The following is a 22,142-nucleotide window of genomic DNA, read 5'->3' on the forward strand; positions in this document are numbered from 1 at the left end:
AGTGGCACCGAGGTGCAGCCCTGGTACTAGTTTTCTGTTTCCCTGTGACTCATTTGACATTAACATAATTATGTTACAGCAAAGTGATTTTCCAACTATGAGTAATGCACAATACTAGAGCGAATGTTTACTAGACACCGAGGCATATCAGGTAGCTGAAGTAACCAGCTGCTGATAACAGCTGAAGTAAGTAGGAGAATTAAAAAGTCTTGTAAGACAATTATCTTTCTTTGGCACTTGGTGTCATGTACAGCTGTGAGGTAGGTCGTGCGCTCTGCGAGGAAAGATCCAGAAGCAGCACCATGCTGTAATGAGGAGGAGACTGAGCCCCTGAGTGCTTCATACAAGAAGTCTTCTTTTCCTTTCTTTTTCTTCCCACTTGCATATTTCTGGCAAGGTTGTGCTCAGATGAGAGCAGTGATCTTTTCAAGAAGTGGCTGTATTTACCAGAGTTCATTTCAAGATTCAAGTGACACCCATCAGCCTGGAAGGCAAGATCAAAACGAAACAGCAGCTCACAAACATCCTGAGACACGTGCGTGTGACTAATGCAGAAGGAGAAAACTGATAAGGATGAGGCAAAACTGAGGGCTGTTACCACGATGAGATATCTGTGTAATAAAAATATCTAACTGCAGGCTAGTGAGCATGGCACAGAAGAGAATGGCAACGAGGATGGTCTGAATAAATAACAGGGAAAAGTAGCTCCAAAAAGGGATAAGCCCTAAGGAATAAAACCTATAAAGGTAAAATAAGTAGTATAAAGATCTAATAAGTAGTCTAAAGATAAAATAGGTACTATGAAACAAAATAACTCATACAAAATAAAATAACTAATGCAAAATAAAAGAAATAATACAAAATAAGTAATACAAAATAAAATAACTAATACAAAATGAAATAACTAATACAAAATGAAATAACTAATACAAAGTGAAATAGTATATAAAATAAGATCTTAGGAGCTATGACTGGTTTCAAATGTTCCCCAAAATGCTCAGAAATTACTAACTCCTCTGGACTGTTTTAATGGAGTTTGAAAGAGAGGTTTATGTGTTTTTCCCCCCTGACTTTTGTTTTACAAGTAGCTTTTGAATTAAATGGGCTGCTTTCTATTCAGCTGTTTGTCAGCTTTGGCTGGGTGTTTTTCCTGCTGAGTCTGTGCGCAGTAATCTGCTGAGCACCCAGAACGTCGCTGCTTTCGTAAGAGATGAGGACACTTAGTTCTTCCTAGGATTAGCCCTGGAAGGTGGAAATCTGGTTTTGAAATACCAACACAAACTAACTACCTTTTGCTAGAATACTAGAGCTGAAGATAACCACTTAACTTTCCTGTGAAATGCAGCAGCAATGCACGTGGGGTAGAGTTTCAAATGCAGAGAATACATGCTGAGAGTAGAACTTGTAGCTGAAAGTGTGTTTTCCAGGAGGTATATTCAAAGAATTCAGTGGGGGGGGGGGGGAAAATCATGTCACACCTTCAATTTATTTCACAAGAAAATCTGATGAGGCCATGCTCAAATGATTGTCACTGGGTCTCAGATGAGGACCAGAAGTGGTGAAAAAGTTGTTTGTGGCTGTGGAAGGTGGGAGAAGGAAGGGTTTGCTGTGGGAGCTTGTGTTAACAGCACTCTGCATTGGCCAGGAGAGACAAGACTTGGGGGTCTTCTGTTTTCTCTGCTATGGTTTTCGTGCTGCAGGACTGCAGGCAAACTATGGATTTGTTTCCTTCAGTTTACCCACCTCTTACTAGGAGATGTAATGTACCTGCTGTGCAGCAATGCTACTGCAACAACCAGCATGAATGTCTTTAACACACGTTGATCAAGTCACCCAGTAGAATCCAAAACAAGCCTCATCCACAGAAATCAATTCCCATAGCACGATTATTTAGCAGTCTTAAATTTAATCTGATTTGCTCTACCATCATCCAGGACTGTATTTTTATGACTACAGATATCCAGCTCTGTAGCATGCTGTGCCCCTGGGTTCACATCCGTTTTCACTGCTTTTAATTGGCAATATCCCTAACTACCAAAGCTCAACACTCAGCTCAGGCTGCTAAAGTGTACTCTAGTCTTACCAGAGCAGCTTCCTGTACTCCAAGTGTATATTGTGCTATTCCTTATGGTAATACAATACAAATAGTTTATGAAATAGTTTATTAAATAGTTCTGCTCAGTTCCATGCCTACCTGGAGTCCTCTAATCAGGTGGTCTTGAAAACTGACCCTTTGCAATGCTCTGCAATTCCATCCTCTTGCTTTCCCACTTGGCTCCAGTGGGATTTTCTTCTAATACTGATTTTCAGGGCAGTTGTGCCCTGTGCTCCTCCTTTTTCCACCTTGGAAAACTTGCCATTTATTTGTAAACATTTTTTGTAGCATTCTGTGGTTGCCCACAACCTGTGCAAATTCCAAGTATTTTAACCTTTGCTCTTTGCTGAGGCTTTGCAAATTAACTTGAAGCAGCGGAGTGAAATCGGCACCGAGGGGCGTTTGCTGGAAGTAACTGATAAAATCTTGCAAGTGCTTCTTGTCCTTACTGGTTGGTTGAGTTTTGTTGTTGTTAGCCTGGTTTTCAAGCTGAGCTTCCAAAACAAAATGTTCACAGATGATTATTCAGTGTAGAAAATCATTGTGAGTCCAGCAAGCAAATAAGAGTAAACAGCTCAGTCAGGACTCAGCTTATTTTCTGAAACCCAGAGCAAAATAGCTGATACTATCTGGTGTGCTTTGTGGAGTTTCCAGAGTGACGAGGCCCAGTGTTTCTGTAGCAAAAATATTTCAGCTCTCTTGGTGATAACTGAATTAGCAACAGAAAACAGGATTTGGGAGCACATACCCACGCCAACAGCAATGAAAATAATTGTATCCCATTCCTCACCTGCGTGAGGCCCCAGTGTGGCTTTGCCTTCCCTCGGTCTGGGTGGAGCAGCACAGGCTGCTGCCGTACCTCAGGGCAGGACAGCCCGGAGACCACAAGCAGTCTCCTCCACAGCTGCTGAGGGAGCTGGGAGCATGGATATTAATGTCAAACCACCACCATGGTGAAGATGAGCAGACCTGTAAGGAACATGAGCTCTATTAGGATGAAGCCACAGGATGAGCAGCAAACACTGCTGTTTGGTGAGGTGATGGCTCCCCAGCACATGCTTATGGGCTGAGAAGGGCTGTTGGCATGAAGATAGATGGCAGCTTCAGCGTGGGGTGACCTGGTCTGTGGGCTAGAAAGAGAAGAGCAGGGTGAGAAGGGCTCTTGAGGTTTACCCACAGGGCAGCACAGGGAGATTAAATGCCTCTGTGGAGAGTTGCTCTGTAGGAAATTCACTGAAGTCAACAAATACTGAAGCTGAATCTTCATTCTGGTACATGAGGGGAAGCTCCTGCAGCAGGAGAGATGCTGCCAGCAAACACTTTCCCAAATTTTCCTCCCTTTAAGGCTTTCTTTCACAAGATTGTGTTTCAGTTCCCCCAGATGACTCAGTACTTTTAAGAATATATTCTACATAGTCATCTACATATTTATAAATAATATCTATTGTAATGCACTGGGGCTGTTCAGTCTGAGTCATATGACTCAATACTTTTAAGAACTATTCTACACTGTAATTTACATATTTATAAATCATATCTATTGTAATGTATTTTGGGGCTGTTCAGCCTGGAGAAGAGAAGGCTCCCAGGTGACCTAATTGTGGCCTTCCAGTATCTGAAGGGGGCTACAAGAAGGCTGGGGAGGGACTTCTCAGGATCTCAGGTAGTGATAGGACTAGGGGGAATGGAATGAAGCTGGAGGTGGGGAGATTGAGGCTGGAGGTGAGGAGGAAGTTCTTCCCCATGAGAGTGGTGAAGCCCTGGAATGGGTTGTCCAGGGAGGTGGTTGAGGCCCCATCCCTGGAGGTGTTTAAGCCCAGGCTGAATGAGGCTCTGTCCAGCCTGATGTAGTGTGGGGTGTCCCTGCCCATGGCAGGGGGATTGGAACTAGATGATCCTTGTGGTCCCTTCCAACCCTGACTGATACTACTATGATACATCATTTAAAATATTTGTTAGATACAGATTCACTTTGTAATGTAGTTATATAATGACTTCTCTTAGAAAAAAGAATTTAAGAAGGTATTCATTTTAACACCGAAACACTAGACATTCGATTTCGTGCTATATTAAAGCCCAGTCCTGCCAACACCTCTGCCTGTGCTTAAATTTAAACATATGAGTAGTACTGAACTCCCTGGGACTGCATGCAAAATTAAAATTAAGCCTGCAGGAAAGTGTTTCAAAGCCAGGACTGCCAAATTCTTTTGCTTGTTTAAAGACTGCCCCAAACTAGTAACCACTCACTCGTGTAATAAAATCGGAGTGGTGTTCATGTTATTGCCATTTGACAGGTGAAGTATCTGATAAATCAAGTTTATAGCAAACTTAACAGAATTAAACCCTCCAGTGTTATGATTACCTGCCTGAGTGGCTGTTTTCTAGTAGGGAGAAGAAATCCTTACTTTAACATAGAATAATAGAATCATAGAATCAATAAGGTTGGAGAAGACCTCAGGGATCATCAAGTCCAACCTATCACCCACTCACTAAACCATGGCACCAAGTGCCACGTCCAATCTCCTCTTGAACACCTCCAGGATGATGACTCCATCACCTCCCTGGGCAGCACATTCCACTGGCTAACAACTCTCTCTGGGAAGAACTTTCTCCTCACCTCCAGCCTAAGCCTCCCCTGGTGCAGCCTGAGTATCAGCTGAGATGAATATGGTTATTCTAGGATAAGATGGCAGCTTCCAAAGAAATGAAGCTTTTTCCTTTTAATGTACTGATTTAATTTTTATATCAGCATGAGTTTGGTATTTTCAGAGAAATTCAAACCTCAACATTATTTTACTTTGGGATGCAAATATGCCTTTTGTGTACTGGGTGTACTGGACTTTGCTAAATCACTCATGAAAATATTCAGAGGGATAGTTCAAATTAGGTGGCTGTGGAGGCATTGAGACTTTCTCCTGTCTAAACATTTTCCCACTGCATTCTAAGAGAGAATTGTCCCTGCTGGTCGTGCATTTGGGTCACCACAGGAGAAAACAAAGTGGTTTCTCATGCTTTGCTGTCCATACTGTATGATGCAAACTTATTGGAGAGGCTCAGGAACCAACAGAGTTCCTGTAAAACCTCAGTCACCCAAAATCCAGTCACAGCAATACCTGACTCCTAGGTCCTCTCTCTTAATATGTCTTGATACTCAGCTGGAAGACTTCAGCCCCTTGAAGTGGCTCCCAAATCAACCACCAAGAAGAGCAAGAAGCAGCTCAGCCTCTTCAGGGTGAGACGAGGGACCTCTTGCTGGGGAGGGGCACCTCTGTGCTCTTCAGAGTTACAAACCTGAGATCTTTGCCTGCAATTTGGTCTCTTATTTTCAGTTTATCAAGGCATCACTTCTTTCTTGCAGTGCACTGCTTCCTTTAAGCACCCAGTAAGGATATGTAAGACCCAGGTTCAGTTCTACTGACTCTCTAAAGAGGCAACCTTGCTTCTTGCTGAGGCTATGCAGAAAGCAGAGAAGATAGCTGGCTCAGGAGAAGACTCTGCTTCTGGTCACAAGGTTGGTTGAGGGTTTTACACAAGCATCCTTTTAGAGCAGAAATGGAGCCCCATTCTCACTTATTTGAAGCAAGTGCCCTTACAAGACACTTGGTCTTTTAAAGAAAGGCATGACTGCCCTGTGCAGGTGCTCACTCCCACTGCATAGGATAGGTGTGATCAGAAAGAGCATACATTGGAGGATCTAGGGGAAGATTTAGTATCAAGAACCCACTGGACATAATCCTGTGGAAGGCCCTAGCTGGGCAGCAGATGTACTTGAGCACCTGTGTAGAAATGAAAGTGTGAGGTGCTGACTGCAGCACATAGAGGATATGTGTGCCTGTAGCCCTGGCCAAGGGTTTTCTCTAAAGGAGCTTGGGATTTTCTTACTTCAGGTTACTACAGCTTGTCCACTGTAAAGCTGCCATCCTAATCCATCACAGGAAAGTTTAAAAAGGAGAAATATCCAGATCCCCTGTGGCTGTGGTTGAGGTTCTGCACACCATCTTTGTCCCAAACACCTCTCAAGAGGTCACAGAAAGGATCCTTCCAGTTTAGAGCCCATCAGATTATAAATATGCCAGTAAAAGGAAGGGATGTGTACGGGGTGAGCTTTAAGATGTGCTCCAAAAATATGTTGCTGACCTCCCACTTGACATAATTTGTTTCCCTATTAGACTGTAATATAATCAGGGCCTCCTCTAACCCTGCTGCTGTTTGTTGTATCAATGGAAAATACAGCCTCACAGACTGTGGTGGGAATGAGGTATACATGTGCAGTCTAGAATAATCCATGCAATAGTAGAAGGGAGAATAGCCAAGAGAGGGCACTCAGCCCTCCTACCTTGGGTGTCTTATCAAATAAGGACGTTAGGCCACAAGTCTTTGAAAACTTGGACTCAAAGTTCAACTCTCTTCATTCATGCAAATGAAGTACAGCTCAATCAGAGTCCATGAAGTCGTACAGGGAAGTGAAAGGAGAATTGGAACCAAAATGAATTGAGATCAAGAGCTGAGGGGAAAGACTACCATATCAGCAAGAGTTGTTATTGGAAAATAGGTGATGACTATGCTGGTGCTAGCAGTCACCATGATGATTATAGTTGATGACTGCTAGCATATCTCATCTCATTTTCTGTTTCTGCCCAGATCTCACCCAATAACCCTTCTGTTGAGCTCAGGGAGGTATGCGGCAGGTGTCTTGAGAGACGAGGACAGGTCTTGAACTAGAGTGCCAGAAGTGGGCTGACTGTAAACACCCCCCAGATTTTGTAGAGTCCATTGGGGGCAGACACTTTCATGAGTAAGATTCAATGAACAGGTTATGTCAGGAACCCAAAGGATGCTGAAGTTTATACAGTTTAAAGGAAAGAGTTTAGAGAAGAGCCCCATGCCCATCTTTCTGTCCTACTGATACCCTGTGGTAGAGCCACCTGTGATGGGGTAGAAGCTGTCTAAATGTGCCAGTGACTCCTGAGGAGCCAGGCCACATCCAGGAATGTTGTTTTTACATCTATTGTTTTTATATCTGTTGTTTTTACATACTGTGATACTGTGATCTTTTGTGAAAATATGTAGAATGGGCACTTTTGAAAAGGTGAAAGTGTGATGTTTAAACATATATTCACATTGGTGAGGAAACCTACAAACATCTGCATGGATATTTAAAGGATACAGAGCATCCATGGAAAAATGAACTATATCATATCAATTCCATCAATTATATCATACTACATCAATAATGTATTAGGTTAGATAAAGATTATGGTGACCTGTAATAACTGCAAAGCAAAGCCCAACAACTCGAGGATGAGCAGAGGGCTGGAGCACCTCTCCTATGAGGACAGACTGAAGGAGTTGGGGCTGTTCAGTCTGGAGAAGAGAAGGCTCCCAGGTGACCTCATTGTGGACTTCCAGTATCTGAAGGGGGCCTACAAGAAGGCTGGGGAGGGACTGCTCAGGATCTCAGGTAGTGATAGGACTAGGGGGAATGGAATGAAGCTGGAGGTGGGGAGATTCAGGCTGAAGGAGAGGAGGAAGTTCTTCCCCATGAGAGTGGTGAAGCCCTGGAATGGGTTGTCCAGGGAGGTGGTTGAGGCCCCATCCCTAGAGGTATTTAAGCCCAGGCTGGATGAGGCTCTGGCCAGCCTGATCTAGTGTAGGGTGTCCCTGCCCATGGCAGGGGGGTTGGAACTAGATGATCCTTGTGGTCCCTTCCAACCCTGACCGATACTGTGGTACTACTATGATAACTCAAGTACATGTTTAAAACCCCCTGCTCTGCAATGAAAACTGTGCACATTGCACTTGCTGTGAAAGCCTTGTATCACTGCAAGCACTCTTGGTATAACACCTGTCTGATTTACAGCCCAAGTTCAGGAAACTTTACAGACCAGTAAGGAAACTGTCAAGAAAACTCTGGAGCCCAAACAGCCACTTTTGCACAAAGCAGAAATCACCTGTAAAAATTGACCCCGCCACATTTAAATGTTGCCTGCTAGATTACAGATTTCTCTGTTTCATACAGATAGCTTGAACACAGAACAAATCATCCACAAAAAATCATCAAGCTAAACCATCTTAAGCAAAACCCTTGAGTAATCAAACAGTTTATATCTGTAAGGAGTTCATGACTTGTTTTGGGTTCTCTGTCATGCCTGTACTTTCTGCTTCAGCCATGAAGCCAATGATTTATCTGACTGGTTAAAGTCAGGTAGTGTATAAATGGTACTAACAGACACAGCCTCACTAAAGCCAGGAAACCTATTTTATGGTTTCCAAATAAGTCCTGAGGACGACTCTGCAAACCCAACTTGGGCAAAAAGTCCTCTGGAAGCGCTGGGCATGGCTATAAATTCAAAATTGAGTGCCAGGCTGGGCTGAGGTTTGCCTGATACCTACCTGTGCCACAATACACATCTCATTTGGAAGTAGACTTCACTGAAGGTGTCACAATTTTTCTGATACAACATGGATCATCTTGGCTTATGCAGGGGCAAGGAATACTTCTCCATTAGGAAGGAAACTACCTTCCCCTCCAGCAAATGACAGGCATCTGTGTCTTTAAAATGAGATGGGAAAGCACTTTTGACTTTTGTTCAGCTTTCATTTAGGGGAAAATGTATAAATGTAAAGAGTCTTGAACTACACTTTCACCTTATGGGAACCTGAACCCTTGCAAAGGGTAAATCCCTGCCTTAACATGGAACAATTCCTGTAGAGGACACTGTGAAGTCATAACAAAATTTACTGGATACTCCTAGCAGCCCTTTATTAGAGGTGTGTTGGGTTTTGTAATATAACTTTGCTTTCTCTCTCATGCTGACTGATGGCTGGTTGTGCATCACAGCCTTTTTTCTGCATATAAGGGGAGAATATGTCATCAGCTAACCAGCTGTGGTAGTTTTAGGTTTCAACCACCCCCCCCACTGGGTCATTACAGTTTGAAAGTAGCGTGTATGTTCTTGTGTGAAGTACCACTAAAAATCCTTCAATATTTGTCTGCAGAAGCAAGCAGAATCTTGAGATGATAACCAGCACTTCTGGAGAAGCAGTCCTCTCTCATTATGGGTACAGCCCCACAAAATTAATTAGGAGTGACCTTGCACTGAACTTGACAGCGCTGGTATCTGAGGAAAAACTCCCACATTGGCTGTTAAGTGTCTTGATAAGTCCTGACAATAAGAAAGCACCTAATCTAACTGGCTCCATCTGTAGCTGTTAGATTGCTTTCACAGAACAGCTTTCTGTCTCTAGTGTCCTCTTATGCATTATCCAATATTCTGCTTCACCTTGCTAATCCCCTCTGGTCAGCAGAGTTTTCTCTGATTTGCCTGGTCCTTGAGGCTGTAGCATAAGCAAGATCCTACATATGCTTCGTGCTTACACAAATTGTGATCTGAATAGTCCCAGGAAGAAGTGCCAAGGAACATAGGAAAGTTTTAAGGCATAGATTTGCTAGTTTAGAAAGATGCCTTACTTAGAAAATCATCCATTTCATCTTCCATACATTAGTTTAATAACTCCATTGTATTTGTAAGTCTGCCTTACACTTGCTCACATAACCTGAGATGGTTCTGCAGAACGTGAGGCAAAATAACCTGTTTATAACAAATAGCAATTTGTATAAAACTAATCAGAACCAACCAGAAAATCTTTTCATCCTGCAACTACCCTGAGGAGGTCCCTTGCTTCTCCACCCTTTTTCTTTAGCTTGCAGAATCTCTTTATATACAACAGCTCTTCTACTTCCCAGTTCTGGTCCCTGCAGTCCCCAGGCCCTTGGGTGCAGTCTTCAGGGCTTTGGGTGCAGTCCTATTTCTACTTTTACTACTATTTCTTATTTGCTGTACTTGGAGTTTAATTGTTGCTTTTAAAGCAGAGGTGATCTTTTTCTTCTCGGTATTTTCCACTCACTTTCACAAAGTATGTGAGTCAAAACTCCTGATGGGAAAGGCTCAGCACGCATACAGAGATGCAAATTCTTCCAACTGTTAAACTCCCAGAAAATGCTTTTCTTGCCAGTCATCATTTTGTAGACTCGACACACATTATCTGTTCCTTCTGCTTCAGTGAGACTCACTTCTTTGGAAGGCTTCCAAAAATGGCCTCAAATGCACAGGAGTTCATCTGGGCTTGCGAGATGGTGCGTGTGAACGGCCAGATATTAATCCAGGGCACCCCTCGTTCAGTGCAGGAAATGTTTACCCCCTAAGTAACTTTCTAAAGAAGCAGACTTAAGTTATTTGATAAATTCCAAACATTAGAATCAGAGTGGGAAAGAAGAATAAAAAAGACAGTTGACCTTAGAGATAGTTATAAGATGTAGTGTTGTACTAACTAGGCACTCCCCTAGCATCTGCTATTAAAGCAGACTTTAGTGTTAAGGGGTGGAGAAAACACTCTGCTTTTGTTCTCTATGTCAGACTTTGGTTTTGTGCTCATTAAAATTCCTGGGCTTTTTCTTATTTTCATAGTTCAGCATCTACTCAAATTCTTGACTTCTGTTGTTTCAGAAAAGTAACAGTAATTACTGTTCTTCAAAGTTCTGTAATGAGTTCATTGGTTCTCCTGTACATTTCAGAAAACTGCCAAAATAAGCTGCATTGTGATGCCTTGTCAGGTATTCCCATCCCCAATGTGTTAAATATAATTCCAGAGGAATAAGTTATAATAGTTACAGAGGCTGCTTTAGATTTTCATTCTCAGTAAGCCTTAAGTTAAGCCAGTCTTTTGGGCAAGGCCTCTTCAGCCTTGTATTTCATTGCTGTGCTGAATCTAGTCTTGTGTTTGACAGTTGAAAGACTATCACCCTTTTTAGAGCTCAATATGAAATTCTTACATGTAAGAAAAACACCTCCAGAACCCTTACTGGAGCTGCTAAATGCTGCTGTGAATAGAGCGAATACACACTTGAACAGAGATGCATGTAGAGAGCATCTAGCAACAAAAGACCCCGATCTGATGGGACATTAGAGTGCTAATTAAAATGAGACAAAAGATTAAAATACACCATCCTCATCCATGATTTCTGTTTGGAAAAGTAAAGTACTGCTATCCATTTGGCAGGCTGGGAAACAGAAGCAAAGACCATCAGGTTGTCCTCTCATTTCCTGGCCCCCAGTCCAGTGAGCAGCACTGTCATCATCTGTCTTATGAATATGTATTTCCAGTGTGGAAGGACTATAGCCTACAGAAGAAGGACAGGCAGGATGTAAATGAATGTCCCAGTCTCCCACACATACCTTCTAACCAGCAATGCAAAGTTATGCATCACTCTTGGCCTCAGACTTCCCTTTTAAGCTTGGACTAGGGATTGAGCCGGTCTTTAATAAAACTCAGCCAACAACAGCACTTGTCTGGGAGGGAAAGACCTGAACTGAGTTCTCCCCTCTGTCTGAGAGGGATGTAACTCTTGCCCCCTCTTTCTGAGAAGAAATGATCTAACCACAGGTGATCAGCTGTGCTGTTTGGGGCATCTTACTGTAGGCTTTTCTTAATAATCATAGAATCATAGAATCAATAAGGTTGGAAAAGACCTCAGAGATCATCGAGTCCAACCTGTCACCCAACACCTCATGACTCACTAAACCATGGCTTCAAGTGCCATGTCCAATCCCCTCCTGAACAACGGAGCTTAATCTATTTCTGAACTCTGCTGACTCACATTTCATGTAAACTTTCATATTACAGGGTTTGGTGAACAGCCATGGCAACAACAAAAAGTGCATAAACCTCTGTAATTCATTGTGTCATGATAAAAACTACCAAGTTACAATCATAGTATCATAGTAGTATCACAGTATCAGTCAGGGTTGGAAAAGGGACTACAAGGATCATCTAGTTCCAACCCCCCTGCCATGAAATAAGGTGTCCTATCCTGAAGTTATGAGCCAGTTAGACAGTAAAGCACATGGTGCCTGACTTTACAGTGTTGTGGTGAGGACATGCCCCTGAGAAGGGGCATCCTGCAGCCTGATTTTCTCTCTCTGTAGCCATTTTGCTTCAAAGGGTCACTGGACAGAAGATGGATCCTAGCCCACAATGGGTGTCATTCCCCACTAGATTGACATCACTTAGGAACCCCAGGCAGGTACAGTGACACCATGCATCTTTCCCCCTTGCTGAGGTGACCTAAGCAGCAGCCCCTCATACCCGTAGAGCAGTCAGGATTTGGGCTCAGGGAATGCTTTTATGACTGCAATTAAGGCAGTCTAATTTTAAAACAGCACGTAGCTCTATCAGTTTCATTTTACTTAGACTTTATTCTTATTATCTGAGCAGGAGGCTGTGCAGTTAAAGAAGAAAAGAAATCAGTAAAGATAAGAGGCTGCAAGTTCAGATCATTCATGTGTTCCCTGCATGGCAAGGCAAATGTGAAGTAGGTGGGAGGACAAACAATAAGCAGAGTGGAAGCTGCAGTGACAGCCTTGGTTTTGGATCTTCTGGGGACTGCAAATCTGTGTCATGCATTGCTGGCCATTTAAATGGCATTTGTGTAGAAATCACTGATAAATAGTTAGAAATGTGCATTTGTCAGGATTGTGGCAGATTGCATTTTACACATTTACCATGCAGATGAGCTGAGCTGCTTAAAGTATCATTAATGATGTCAAGACCCAGAGCTGTTTAAAGTATCATTAATGATGTTGAGTCCCAGATTATTCATTTTTATAGGCACAGCTCCAGATGTGATCAGTGGAAGCTGTTGATTTTTACAGGGGGATGTGTTTGCAGGTGTGCATGTGTGTAGCAGCATGGTGATTCCATAATCTATCCACAATATTTGTAGCTTGTCAGAGTGAAAAACAGACTCTCTTTCTCTCACCCTTCGTGTTTACCTGGCACACAACCCCTAAGCAGATCAATCCACCTAAAGGAAACATACACCTCCGGGGAATAATTCCTAGCATTTCTTTCAAGTCATTTCAAGAGGAGAACTTTGTGTGCTGAGAGCCAGTGTGACTAAATGTTGATTTTATTATTTATTGGTTTTAGTCCCTGAGGTCTAAATTTCTTTCACTGAAGTTGATGGGAATCTTTCCATTGACTTTAATAACAGTAGGATCTGGTCTTAATACTTTAATCAGTGTTTAAGTGGGTTGGACTTGATGATCTTTGAGGTCTCTTCCAACCTTGGTGATTCTGTGATCTTTCTTTTTCGCATGTAAAGCCATTGATGAAGTTCTCTCTGGCAAGCCTTTACAAGGCAGAAAGAATGAGGAGGGGAGGGTGAAGGGGAGAATCTGTGAAGATGGAGCTTTTCTTTCCATTAAATGAACGAGACTATTAAGGCATCATAAAGGATGTACACTCGCCTGAGTGTTATCATTTTGCTTGTGCAGAGGAACCAGTGAGCTTGCTTTGTTCATTCTAGTTGCAGATGTGATTCTCTCATATCTGGGATCAGTTTTCCTTATTAATTACCTGGATGTATCCAAAGAGACCAGAAATTGTAAATACAGGTGACTGTACTTAGCCAGCTTCTGTGCCAGTGGGCAAGGTCTGTCTTACCGAAAAAACCCACCCCAAAACCCAAACAACCCCCCCAACAACACCACCACCACCACAACCCACCACAACCTTAAAAGGCTTGGGCAAAAGGGAGCTAAACATATACTTGATTGGCCCAAAATCAGGGCTGTCCCTCAGCTAGAGAGAAGGGATGTTTGGATAACTTGCCCCTTCACCCTGCACTGCCAAAGCACAATACTAACTGACAACCTTGCAGAACATTTAATTCAGTGAAGTCCCACGAAAGCTCATGGTGATTTTGGGCACTGGAAGCTGGTCTTGAAATATATGCCTTGCTGCACCCATTGGTGATTTCGTTCTGAGTGCCTCCATTTTATTAGCAGGGAAACCTAAAGTAAAATGACAGAAAAGAAAAGAGAAGATCCGAATGACTCGGTTAGGCTTAGAAAGCTGCTGGGCAAGAGCAGAAGGACTAATGGGAGAAAAAATGATGGAAAAAGGGAACAGAAAGGGAGATGACGGAATCCAGGGATACAGGGAGGGAAAAGAGAGAAGTGAGAAGGGGAGAAACAGGGAACTGAGATAAGACAAAAAAATAAGTAAGAGAGAAGCTGTTGTTTGAAGGAAATGGGAAGGTAACTATTACTGAGAGCAAACGACAGTTGGAAATGAGAGGTGCAAAAGGAGATAATAAATGGAGAATAAATGCATTTAGAAGTGTAGTGGCAGAAATGGACTGTAAGGGAAAAAAGTTGGGGAGAGATGAGGAGAGAAAAGCAAGGAGGAAACTCATTTCCTCTTCAATGTTAAACAATGAAAGGAGTTAAAATAGTGCACATACTTCCCTCCACAAGACTCAGCCATAAAATAGTGCACATAATTCCCTCCCCAAGACTCATCCACTTGAGGAGTATTAAATCTAAACCAGTTTGCCACAGAGCCTCTGTGAGAGGCTGTCCTCTAGCTCTGTGGTTTTTAACTCCCTTCAGTTTTTGGTCCTGTTAGCTCTATAGAGATCCAAACCTTCCAGAGTGCATTTGATCCTCACTCCTGTAGGTTTGGTCATTTTTTTTTTTTCAGTTGCTTTTTAGAGAAACTCTTGGAAGTAGCCCTCAGGTGTCCAAGGGGTCTTCAGACAGCGGCTGAAAAGCCCTGGGCCAGACGGGAAGGGCTGTTGTTACTTCTATTGCATGTTAGTCCCACAGTTCAAGCAGTGGGAATCCAAACCTTGGGGAAAAATAGTCCCACACTTCAACTCTGGTGTGAGTCCAGTCAGATGGGAAAATTGTCTCAAAACTAGTGCATGTTTTGGGGAATGGGGGAGTGCACATGGATTCAGACCTGAATGTACCACTGAGCAAAAATCACGGTGGAAGTTAATTCCCATCAGAGAAACAGAGAATGCATGTTGTGGTGGCAGAGTCAGAAAGCCTGATTCTGTGTTGGTTTTAGCTCATGATAACTCTGTTAGGGTTGTAGTAATATGATTAAAACTGCAAAGCCCACAGAGAGATAGATTTTGCTCAAGACACAACTATATATTCTCTTTCTTTACATCTCATTATATTTTCACCAGACCAAATATGTTTAATAAAACTGCAGGACCATAAGCCAGCCTAGGATCTGGATGCAACACGGGGGTTTGAATTGTGTTACCCTGCCTGACGTGCTGCAGCAGCATAAATGTGAAGACAGGAGAGAGCAGAAAGCTTTTGCTGTAAGGGGTGTGTTCCACTGTGTAATGATGTCTATAGCTCTGTTTATCAAGGTGAGAGCCATGTTTTAGTGGTGTCAATATTTAGTAGTGTCAATGGATGTGACAGCAGGATTTTGTCAGGAAAAGGTAAAGGAAAGAATTCTTTCCTCTACACTGGAGACTCCTGGAGGGCTGCAAGATCCACACCATGGGGCAGTATTCGGTCTAACTTCTCTGCAGAGGAAAAAGGACTCAATACAAGTCAGTCTTTTGGTGAGGAGCTGCCTCAACCAGCATAAGGGGAAGTAGAACTAATGAACATAAATGACACCTTGGTGAAATGACTGCTGTTTCAGGGGGGTGTCCCCTGAAGCTGGTGAAGAAAGAGGGAAAGTAAATGGAAAATGACCAATAAACATTCAGAGGGAGGCAAAGGAAAGAGATTTATGAGATGGAGAACGAAAGTGGCAAAGAACCTCAGAGCTTCTGATGGCTCTACTGAGTGTTGCTTTAACTTCCTGATAGACTTAATTATTAATTTATTTTATTGTGGTCTCTTTTGTTGTCGTGGTGGTTTTGGTGTGGTGTTTTTTTGGCTGGAGTGTGGTCCTGCATCTTTGGGTGTAAAGGGAAGCAGGGTAAAACCTATGTGACACGGGGGAGCTGGGCTGATGTTTCACGGAGGTTTCGTTTTCTTGGGTTTTTTTTTTATCCACAGAAGATTTTCAAGCCACGACATGTTTCAGTGGCCTAATCTTAAATGTGCACAGGAACAGCCTCTCTGTTTGCTTTGCAGGGAGGAGCTGGCTCACTTCAGGAGCAGTTCAAGAATGAGCACAACTGGTTTGCTGTCAGTTTTTAGTGCTGGCTGTAGCTCAGGGGCGGTAATAGCACCAGCAGCGGTGAAGCAGCACTGTACAAAACCGAAATTTCTTGGCTCTTGTTTTGCATAATCCAACATGGTTTCAGAGCAAAACAATCATCTGCCTGCTTGGTGAAACGTTGTGGTTGTTGAGTGGATGTCGGTGACCCTTACCAACAGGATAACGACACTTAGATTTCAAAGGTACTTCCACAAACACTGAAGGAAGGAGCTGCTCCCCCCCCCCCCACACACACACACTTCATTATCCTGTGTCATTGCTCTGCTTAGCTGAAAATGCTCTGAATAAATTTCCACTTCTGATACAGCTCGCTAAATAGGAAGGGGCTGTTGCTAAATCTCTGTCAGAGTTACAGCAGGCACCTGTTCACGGTCACTGAAACTGATGTTGCTAACACGTTTCCACAATAACTTCATGCTCACAACTTTCCAGCCAATTATCTTTTGAGAATAAAATTTCCACATTTGGCCTCTGCTTGAGAAGGATTCCCCCCCCCCCCCCACCTTGTTCTTCTAGGCTAGAGAAAAATGATGCCAGCTGTGCTCGAACAAAGCACGAATTATACAGTTATGCCTCTGGAGCAAAAAAAGAACTTCACAGGCTGCACCAAGATGAAACGTAAAGTTTGCTCTAGACCTTTCTGAAGAGCAAAGGTTTTTGCCTGGCATTATGCTTGACATTGATTTACCTAGATTAATAAAGATAAGGCAATAAACGTGTTTTGAAAGGGGCTGAGGATGATTTATCTGTAGGTGAGTGGAAAAAAAAAAAGAAATGCCTGCGGCTTGCACGAGCTGTAAGCAGATTGCTGCCAGGTAGGTCAGAGGAGCTCGCTCCTGCCCTCGGCAAAGTGCACTTCATTGTGTGAGGAGAATAGGGAGTGACTGCACCTTCCACAGGAGAGCCAACGTCACTGCTCCACACCCCTTCCTCACCGGATTCTCCCCTCTCCCCCCCCCCCCCCCCCCCCCCCCCTTTCCCCAAAAGCAGAAAATGAAATGTAAAATAGGAGCGCGAAGTTTGCAAGTTGAGCGTGCTAGCACTGGAACACTTGAAAAACTATTATTCCTGCCTGCCTGGCCAGTGTGTACATTCGTGGGTAGACACCCAGGCAGCCTTACGCACAGAGTGATAGAGAGGGACTTTCAAACTAGTGCTAGAAATCGATATCGCTGATAAAAGGCTCCCAGCAATTAATATACTACTTGAGACACACTACCTAATATCCAGACAGAGCCACATCAGACATTACGAAGTGAATTATTTGGAGCACTTAATCGAGGTATACGTTTTGTACATTGTTTTATTGCTTTAGTTGAAGTACTCATGTAAATGTCAAATGTGAGGTACTCAGTCACGTAAATGTCCTGATCTTTCCATGCCTAGTACAGAGACTTAAAGATTGTTTTAATGACAAGTTAGTACGACTTGTATACGGAATATTATCGTAGTGGATAACTTTGTAAACCTTCTCTGTCTCTCCTGGCTCACTGTCTTTTCTGACACATCTTAGCACTTTGGGGGCTGCTAGAAGGCAGTTTCTGCCGTTTAACAAGCCAGGAGGCTATAGAAGCAAATAAAGCAAGCGAAAGCCCCTTCATCACAGCGCTCCCCTATGGGGACTCCCTGTTTCCTCTGTCAGGGATCCGATGGATGTGGTGGGGGACCTATGATGCCGCCCCGCACAACTCGGCTCGGCACGGCACGGCACGGCACAGTGCTGACCGCGCCGTGCCGAGCCGTGCCGGCGGGGAAACCTTGCATCACCGCTACAGGCTCCGCTTCCCTCCTCCCTCTTTCGGGGAGGCTATTAATAGCATGACATCAGCCCGGGACTCGCCGCCAGAGTAAATACCAGCGCTGCCCACTCGGCTATATAAGGGGGGTGATGCAACCGAGGCTAGAGGCAGAGGAGCGGCGAGCGGCGAGCGCTGCTCTCCCTGAGGAAGCAAGCGGATAAGAGGGAACGGCCACCGGGACGCTAGCGCTGTAGGGTGGGTGCGGAGCCCCTTTCCTCCGTCCAAGAGAGCAGCGGCGGCGGGAGGAAGGTAGGTGGGAGTGGGAAGGAAGACACAGAGATCCGTGCCGGAGGGGTCAAGGGGCTGAGCTCCGTGGGAGGTTTGTCCCGCCGCTGAGAGATGCCCGCCGATGGGTCCGCGGGCCGAGGCGAGGAAAAGTTTCGCTGCCGGAGCGAAGTTCGGGTGCGGCAGTGCCGTCGCCTCCCGGGAGCCCCGGGGAAAGGCACCGGAGCCCCCGCCGGAGCCCCTCGCCCGCTCGCCCGCCCCCGGCGCTACCATCCGGGCGATCCCTGTGCCCTGCGTACTGCCGCCAGATGTGAGCGCCGGGAGGGAGCTCGCCGAGCCCCGGCTTTCCCCGGGCCGGGCCGGCAGCACCGCTCGGCACCGCGCGGTGGCGGCCTCGGCGGAGGGGACGCGCCAAGGAGCGGGACCCGGCGGGGCTGCCGCGGAGCGGACGGGCGGTTTGGGGCGGCCAGGGGTGGCCCCCGAGTGTCCGCGGGGGCAGGAGGGACTGGCCAGGCTGTGAGTCTCCCCGCGCCGCCGCGAATAGCTGCGGCTGGTACGGGCGCATCAAAAGAGCAGGAACTCCCAGGCTGAGCAGGGGACATTCACTTTTCCTTCTGTCCCCGTGTCTTGACCTGAAGATCAGTTGCTAAACTGTTGCCTAATCGAGTCAGGCGTGACACAACAGCTAACTTATTTCAGAGAACTAGTTTCCTGTTGGAAATCAATTCTCTCGTAGTAACAGCATTTGACAAGCTGGAAGGCAGCAGAAAATGGTTCGGGAATGATGCGGGATGTCAGAAAACTTGAGGTCAAGCAGCGTGCACAGAGGTTGTGAACTGTAATTGCTCTTAGTGCTGTTTAAGATTAACCTCAATGGTTATCGGGGTTTATTGCATCAGCACCAGAAAAGGAATTCATATGAAGAAATAAAACCAAGAGGCACAGTCAGCCATCTGCAGTTAAGCAAAGAAGGGATAAGACTGAGAGTAGTCACTGTTAATACTGGTAATAAACAGCAATTCCCTTAAATAACAGAAATGCATAGCTGGGAAGTATGTCTTGAATTAAAACATTGGCAGATGAGATGTAGAAGTTCACTGTAGCTGGAAGGACTCATCAGCAAAAGAACAAACAAAAAGTAGGAAGAGAATGAATGAGTGAAGTTGTTTGGATCTACCTGAATTGGAGGGGATAACGTTATTAGAAAAATCTGTTCCCTTTGAAGAATTCCAAAGCTAAGGATAAAGTAATGCAGCATTAACTCATGCTGGGCACAAGCTGTACCTTGATGGTGCAAGTCTGTGAAATGTTCAGCACCTGCATTTTCAGGAGGTGTTTAAGCCCAGGCTGGATGAGGCTCTGGCCAGGCTGATGTAGTGTGGGGTGTCCCTGCCCATGGCAGGGGGGTTGGAACTAGATGATCCTTGTGGTCCCTTCCAACCCTGAATGATACTATGATACTACTATGAAGTAAACCGAGACATTGCCATGATTTAAGACTTGATATTCTTATGCCTGCTGTTTCCCCAGCCTTTACAAACACAGACAAAATGAGATAGGGCTCCTTATGGCTTATAGACAGAGGCACAATTGGTACAAAAATGAGGGAAAGGAAGCACAACTTGTTGCATTTTTTTGTTTTTAAAGAGCAAAATCTAATTCTCCTCCCTGTAAAGCATTTCTAAAAGCAGATTTGTTCCTCACAAATATGAAAACATCTACCTTGCTGTTATGGAAAGGGAACCTAACTGAGCAGCTTTGACATAAGGCTGATTGGTTTTGTTATTGATATGGCAGAGGCTCATGATGATCCCATCAGTAGACTGGAAGCCTACCCTATTAGACACTGTCCAGAAGCTCTGCCCCAAGAAAGAGGCCCAGGAAAGCAAACAAGTGGCAAACAGCTGTGGAAATGGGGGTTTGGCTCACGGCAGAAATCCTTAAACAAGCCTCAGCCACCTGTAGGCCCTCCCTTCCCTAAAGCCTTGAGTAAAGAGAGATGCTTTTCAGGCTATCTGGAAGGTCACTGAGCTGTTCAGGCAGGAGAACATCAAGTTTCTGTGGTCAAGGACACTTACGCCCCTGTACTTCCCCTCCCCATGGGCACCCTACCCCTCCTTTTTTTTGCACTAGTAACAAACAGATGAGAGTTCCTGAAGAAAATACACTAGGGTTTTGGTGGTGCTTGTGGTACATTTAGCACTAACTTGTAGAACTCCACAATTAACACAATTTCTTAGGCACGAAGATTCTTGGTTCCCACTGCTGCTGCTGCTGCTGACTTTAATTAAAAGTTCACCTAAAATGAAATACAATTTAATAGACCAACAGAGCTCAAAAAATGAGTAGCCCAATTAATTGTTCTGTAGTCTGGAGGACCAGTTCTGTTGTTAATTTAAGACTCCTGGGTTGATTGAATTATGCAGAATTAACTTTGTCGAATGAAGCCATCGCTGGTGGCCAAGGGGGATGATTCAGTGAGCATAACTGAAACTTCTGCTAGCAACCAGAGGTTCAGAGTCCTTTGGAATTAGCCTGTTTAAAATGAGTTGAATAGTTGAATGCTGCTAAATGCTAAACATTGCTGGGAGAGCTTCAGGTGGAAATTACAGGGCTGTTTCTGACTTGTTGGAAAAGAGTACCTGCTGGCTTTCTGAGATTATAGGATTAAACTGTATCAGTACTTTAAATGTGACTCATGAGCAGGGGCTTTCTGAAGAGAATTACATAAATTTCCCAAGGTCTTTCTGAAAAAAAAAACAACCAAATAGTTCCAAATAATTTCCTCATCTTTAATAACTCTGGGTGAAATCCTGGCCTCACTGAGGTCAACAGGAAAAGTCCTCTTGATGGGTTCAGGATTTCACCCTAAGACTTCAGGAAATGTTCAGCTTTTCTGTGGCCACTGTCTGAGGGAAAAGTGAGGAAGGCTGCAGCTGGACATGGTATTTCCTACAAACTGTCAAAAACACTCTCCCCAGACTTTAATATCACCTTTAATGTCACTTAGCAAGGAACCAGAGTCCATTCTCGTTTCTACCAGTGTGGATTTCCAGTGTATTTTTAGGTATCTCTTGTCAAGGCACGTGGCCCCAACCATTTCTTGCTGAGTTACAGAAGTAGTGTACAAGGAACTGTGCAATCCTGGGTTGACCATGTGGAAATTTAACTTGCCCATACTGCTGCCCTGAGGCAGCTATTTTCGTACCTGCACTAAGTTAATGACAACTTGACTTTGCTGTAATTATTACAGTCCTAATCAAGCTGTAATTACCCCTACAGCTGTTAAAAAAAACAAAGCACCCTCAAGATTTACACGTCAAAGAAAGCTGGAAAATCAACATAGAATCATAGGCTCACAGTATGGTTTGTGTTGGAAGGGTCCCCCCAAGGTCATCTAGTCCAACCGCCCTGCAATCAGCAGGGATATCCTCCCCTAGATCAGGTTGCTCAGATCCTTGTCGAGCCTGACCTTGAATATCTCCAGAGATGGGGCCTCAACTACCTTCCCTGGGCAACTTCTTTCAGTGTTCTACCACCCTCAGGGTAAAGATCTTGTTCCTAACATCCAATCTAAATCTACTCTTCTCTAGTTTGAAGCCATTGCCCCTCATCCTACCACTACAGCCCGTAGTAAATAGGCTCTCTTTAGCCTTCTTGTAGGCCCCCTTCAGGTACTGAAGGATGCTATTTGGTCTCCCCAAAGCCTTCCCTTCTCCAGGCTGAACAACCCCAGCTGCCTCAGCCTGTCCTCATAGGAGAGATATTCCAACCCACTGATCATCTTTTTGGCCCCGCTCTGGAAAAGAGTAAAATCCAATTTGAGACAAGTTGCTTTTTGAATAAAGGAAGTACTCCAATCTGTTATCCCAGGGATTTGCACGTTTTGCCCCTTGTGCCACCCACAAAAAGGGCTCAGCTTTCACGCAGACTTCTTAGCTCACCTCTTCTGGGTAAAAGATGGCTTGTGTCGTGCA

At 44.3% G+C, this 22,142-nt stretch overlaps 1 protein-coding gene across 3 annotated transcripts in view; it reads left to right on the forward strand.

The window, feature by feature from the left end:
- Positions 1-384: 384 nt before the first annotated feature.
- The window catches only part of ATF3 (activating transcription factor 3), a 30,477-nt gene continuing 8,719 nt past the window's right edge, over positions 385-22,142 (forward strand). Inside the window, exon 1 of one of the 3 annotated variants that reach the window (XM_068169612.1) lies at positions 385-746. The gene's annotated coding sequence lies outside the window, so the exon portion shown is untranslated. Of the gene's footprint in view, positions 747-18,002; positions 18,190-22,142 lie in introns of those variants that run through there. The other 2 variants (XM_068169611.1, XM_068169613.1) reach the window with 2 other exon arrangements.

Source organism: Melanerpes formicivorus, unplaced genomic scaffold (genome assembly GCF_026170545.1).
Source record: "Melanerpes formicivorus ecotype bairdi unplaced genomic scaffold, bMelFor1.0.p_v2 SCAF_205, whole genome shotgun sequence".
Classification (NCBI taxonomy): domain Eukaryota; kingdom Metazoa; phylum Chordata; class Aves; order Piciformes; family Picidae; genus Melanerpes; species Melanerpes formicivorus.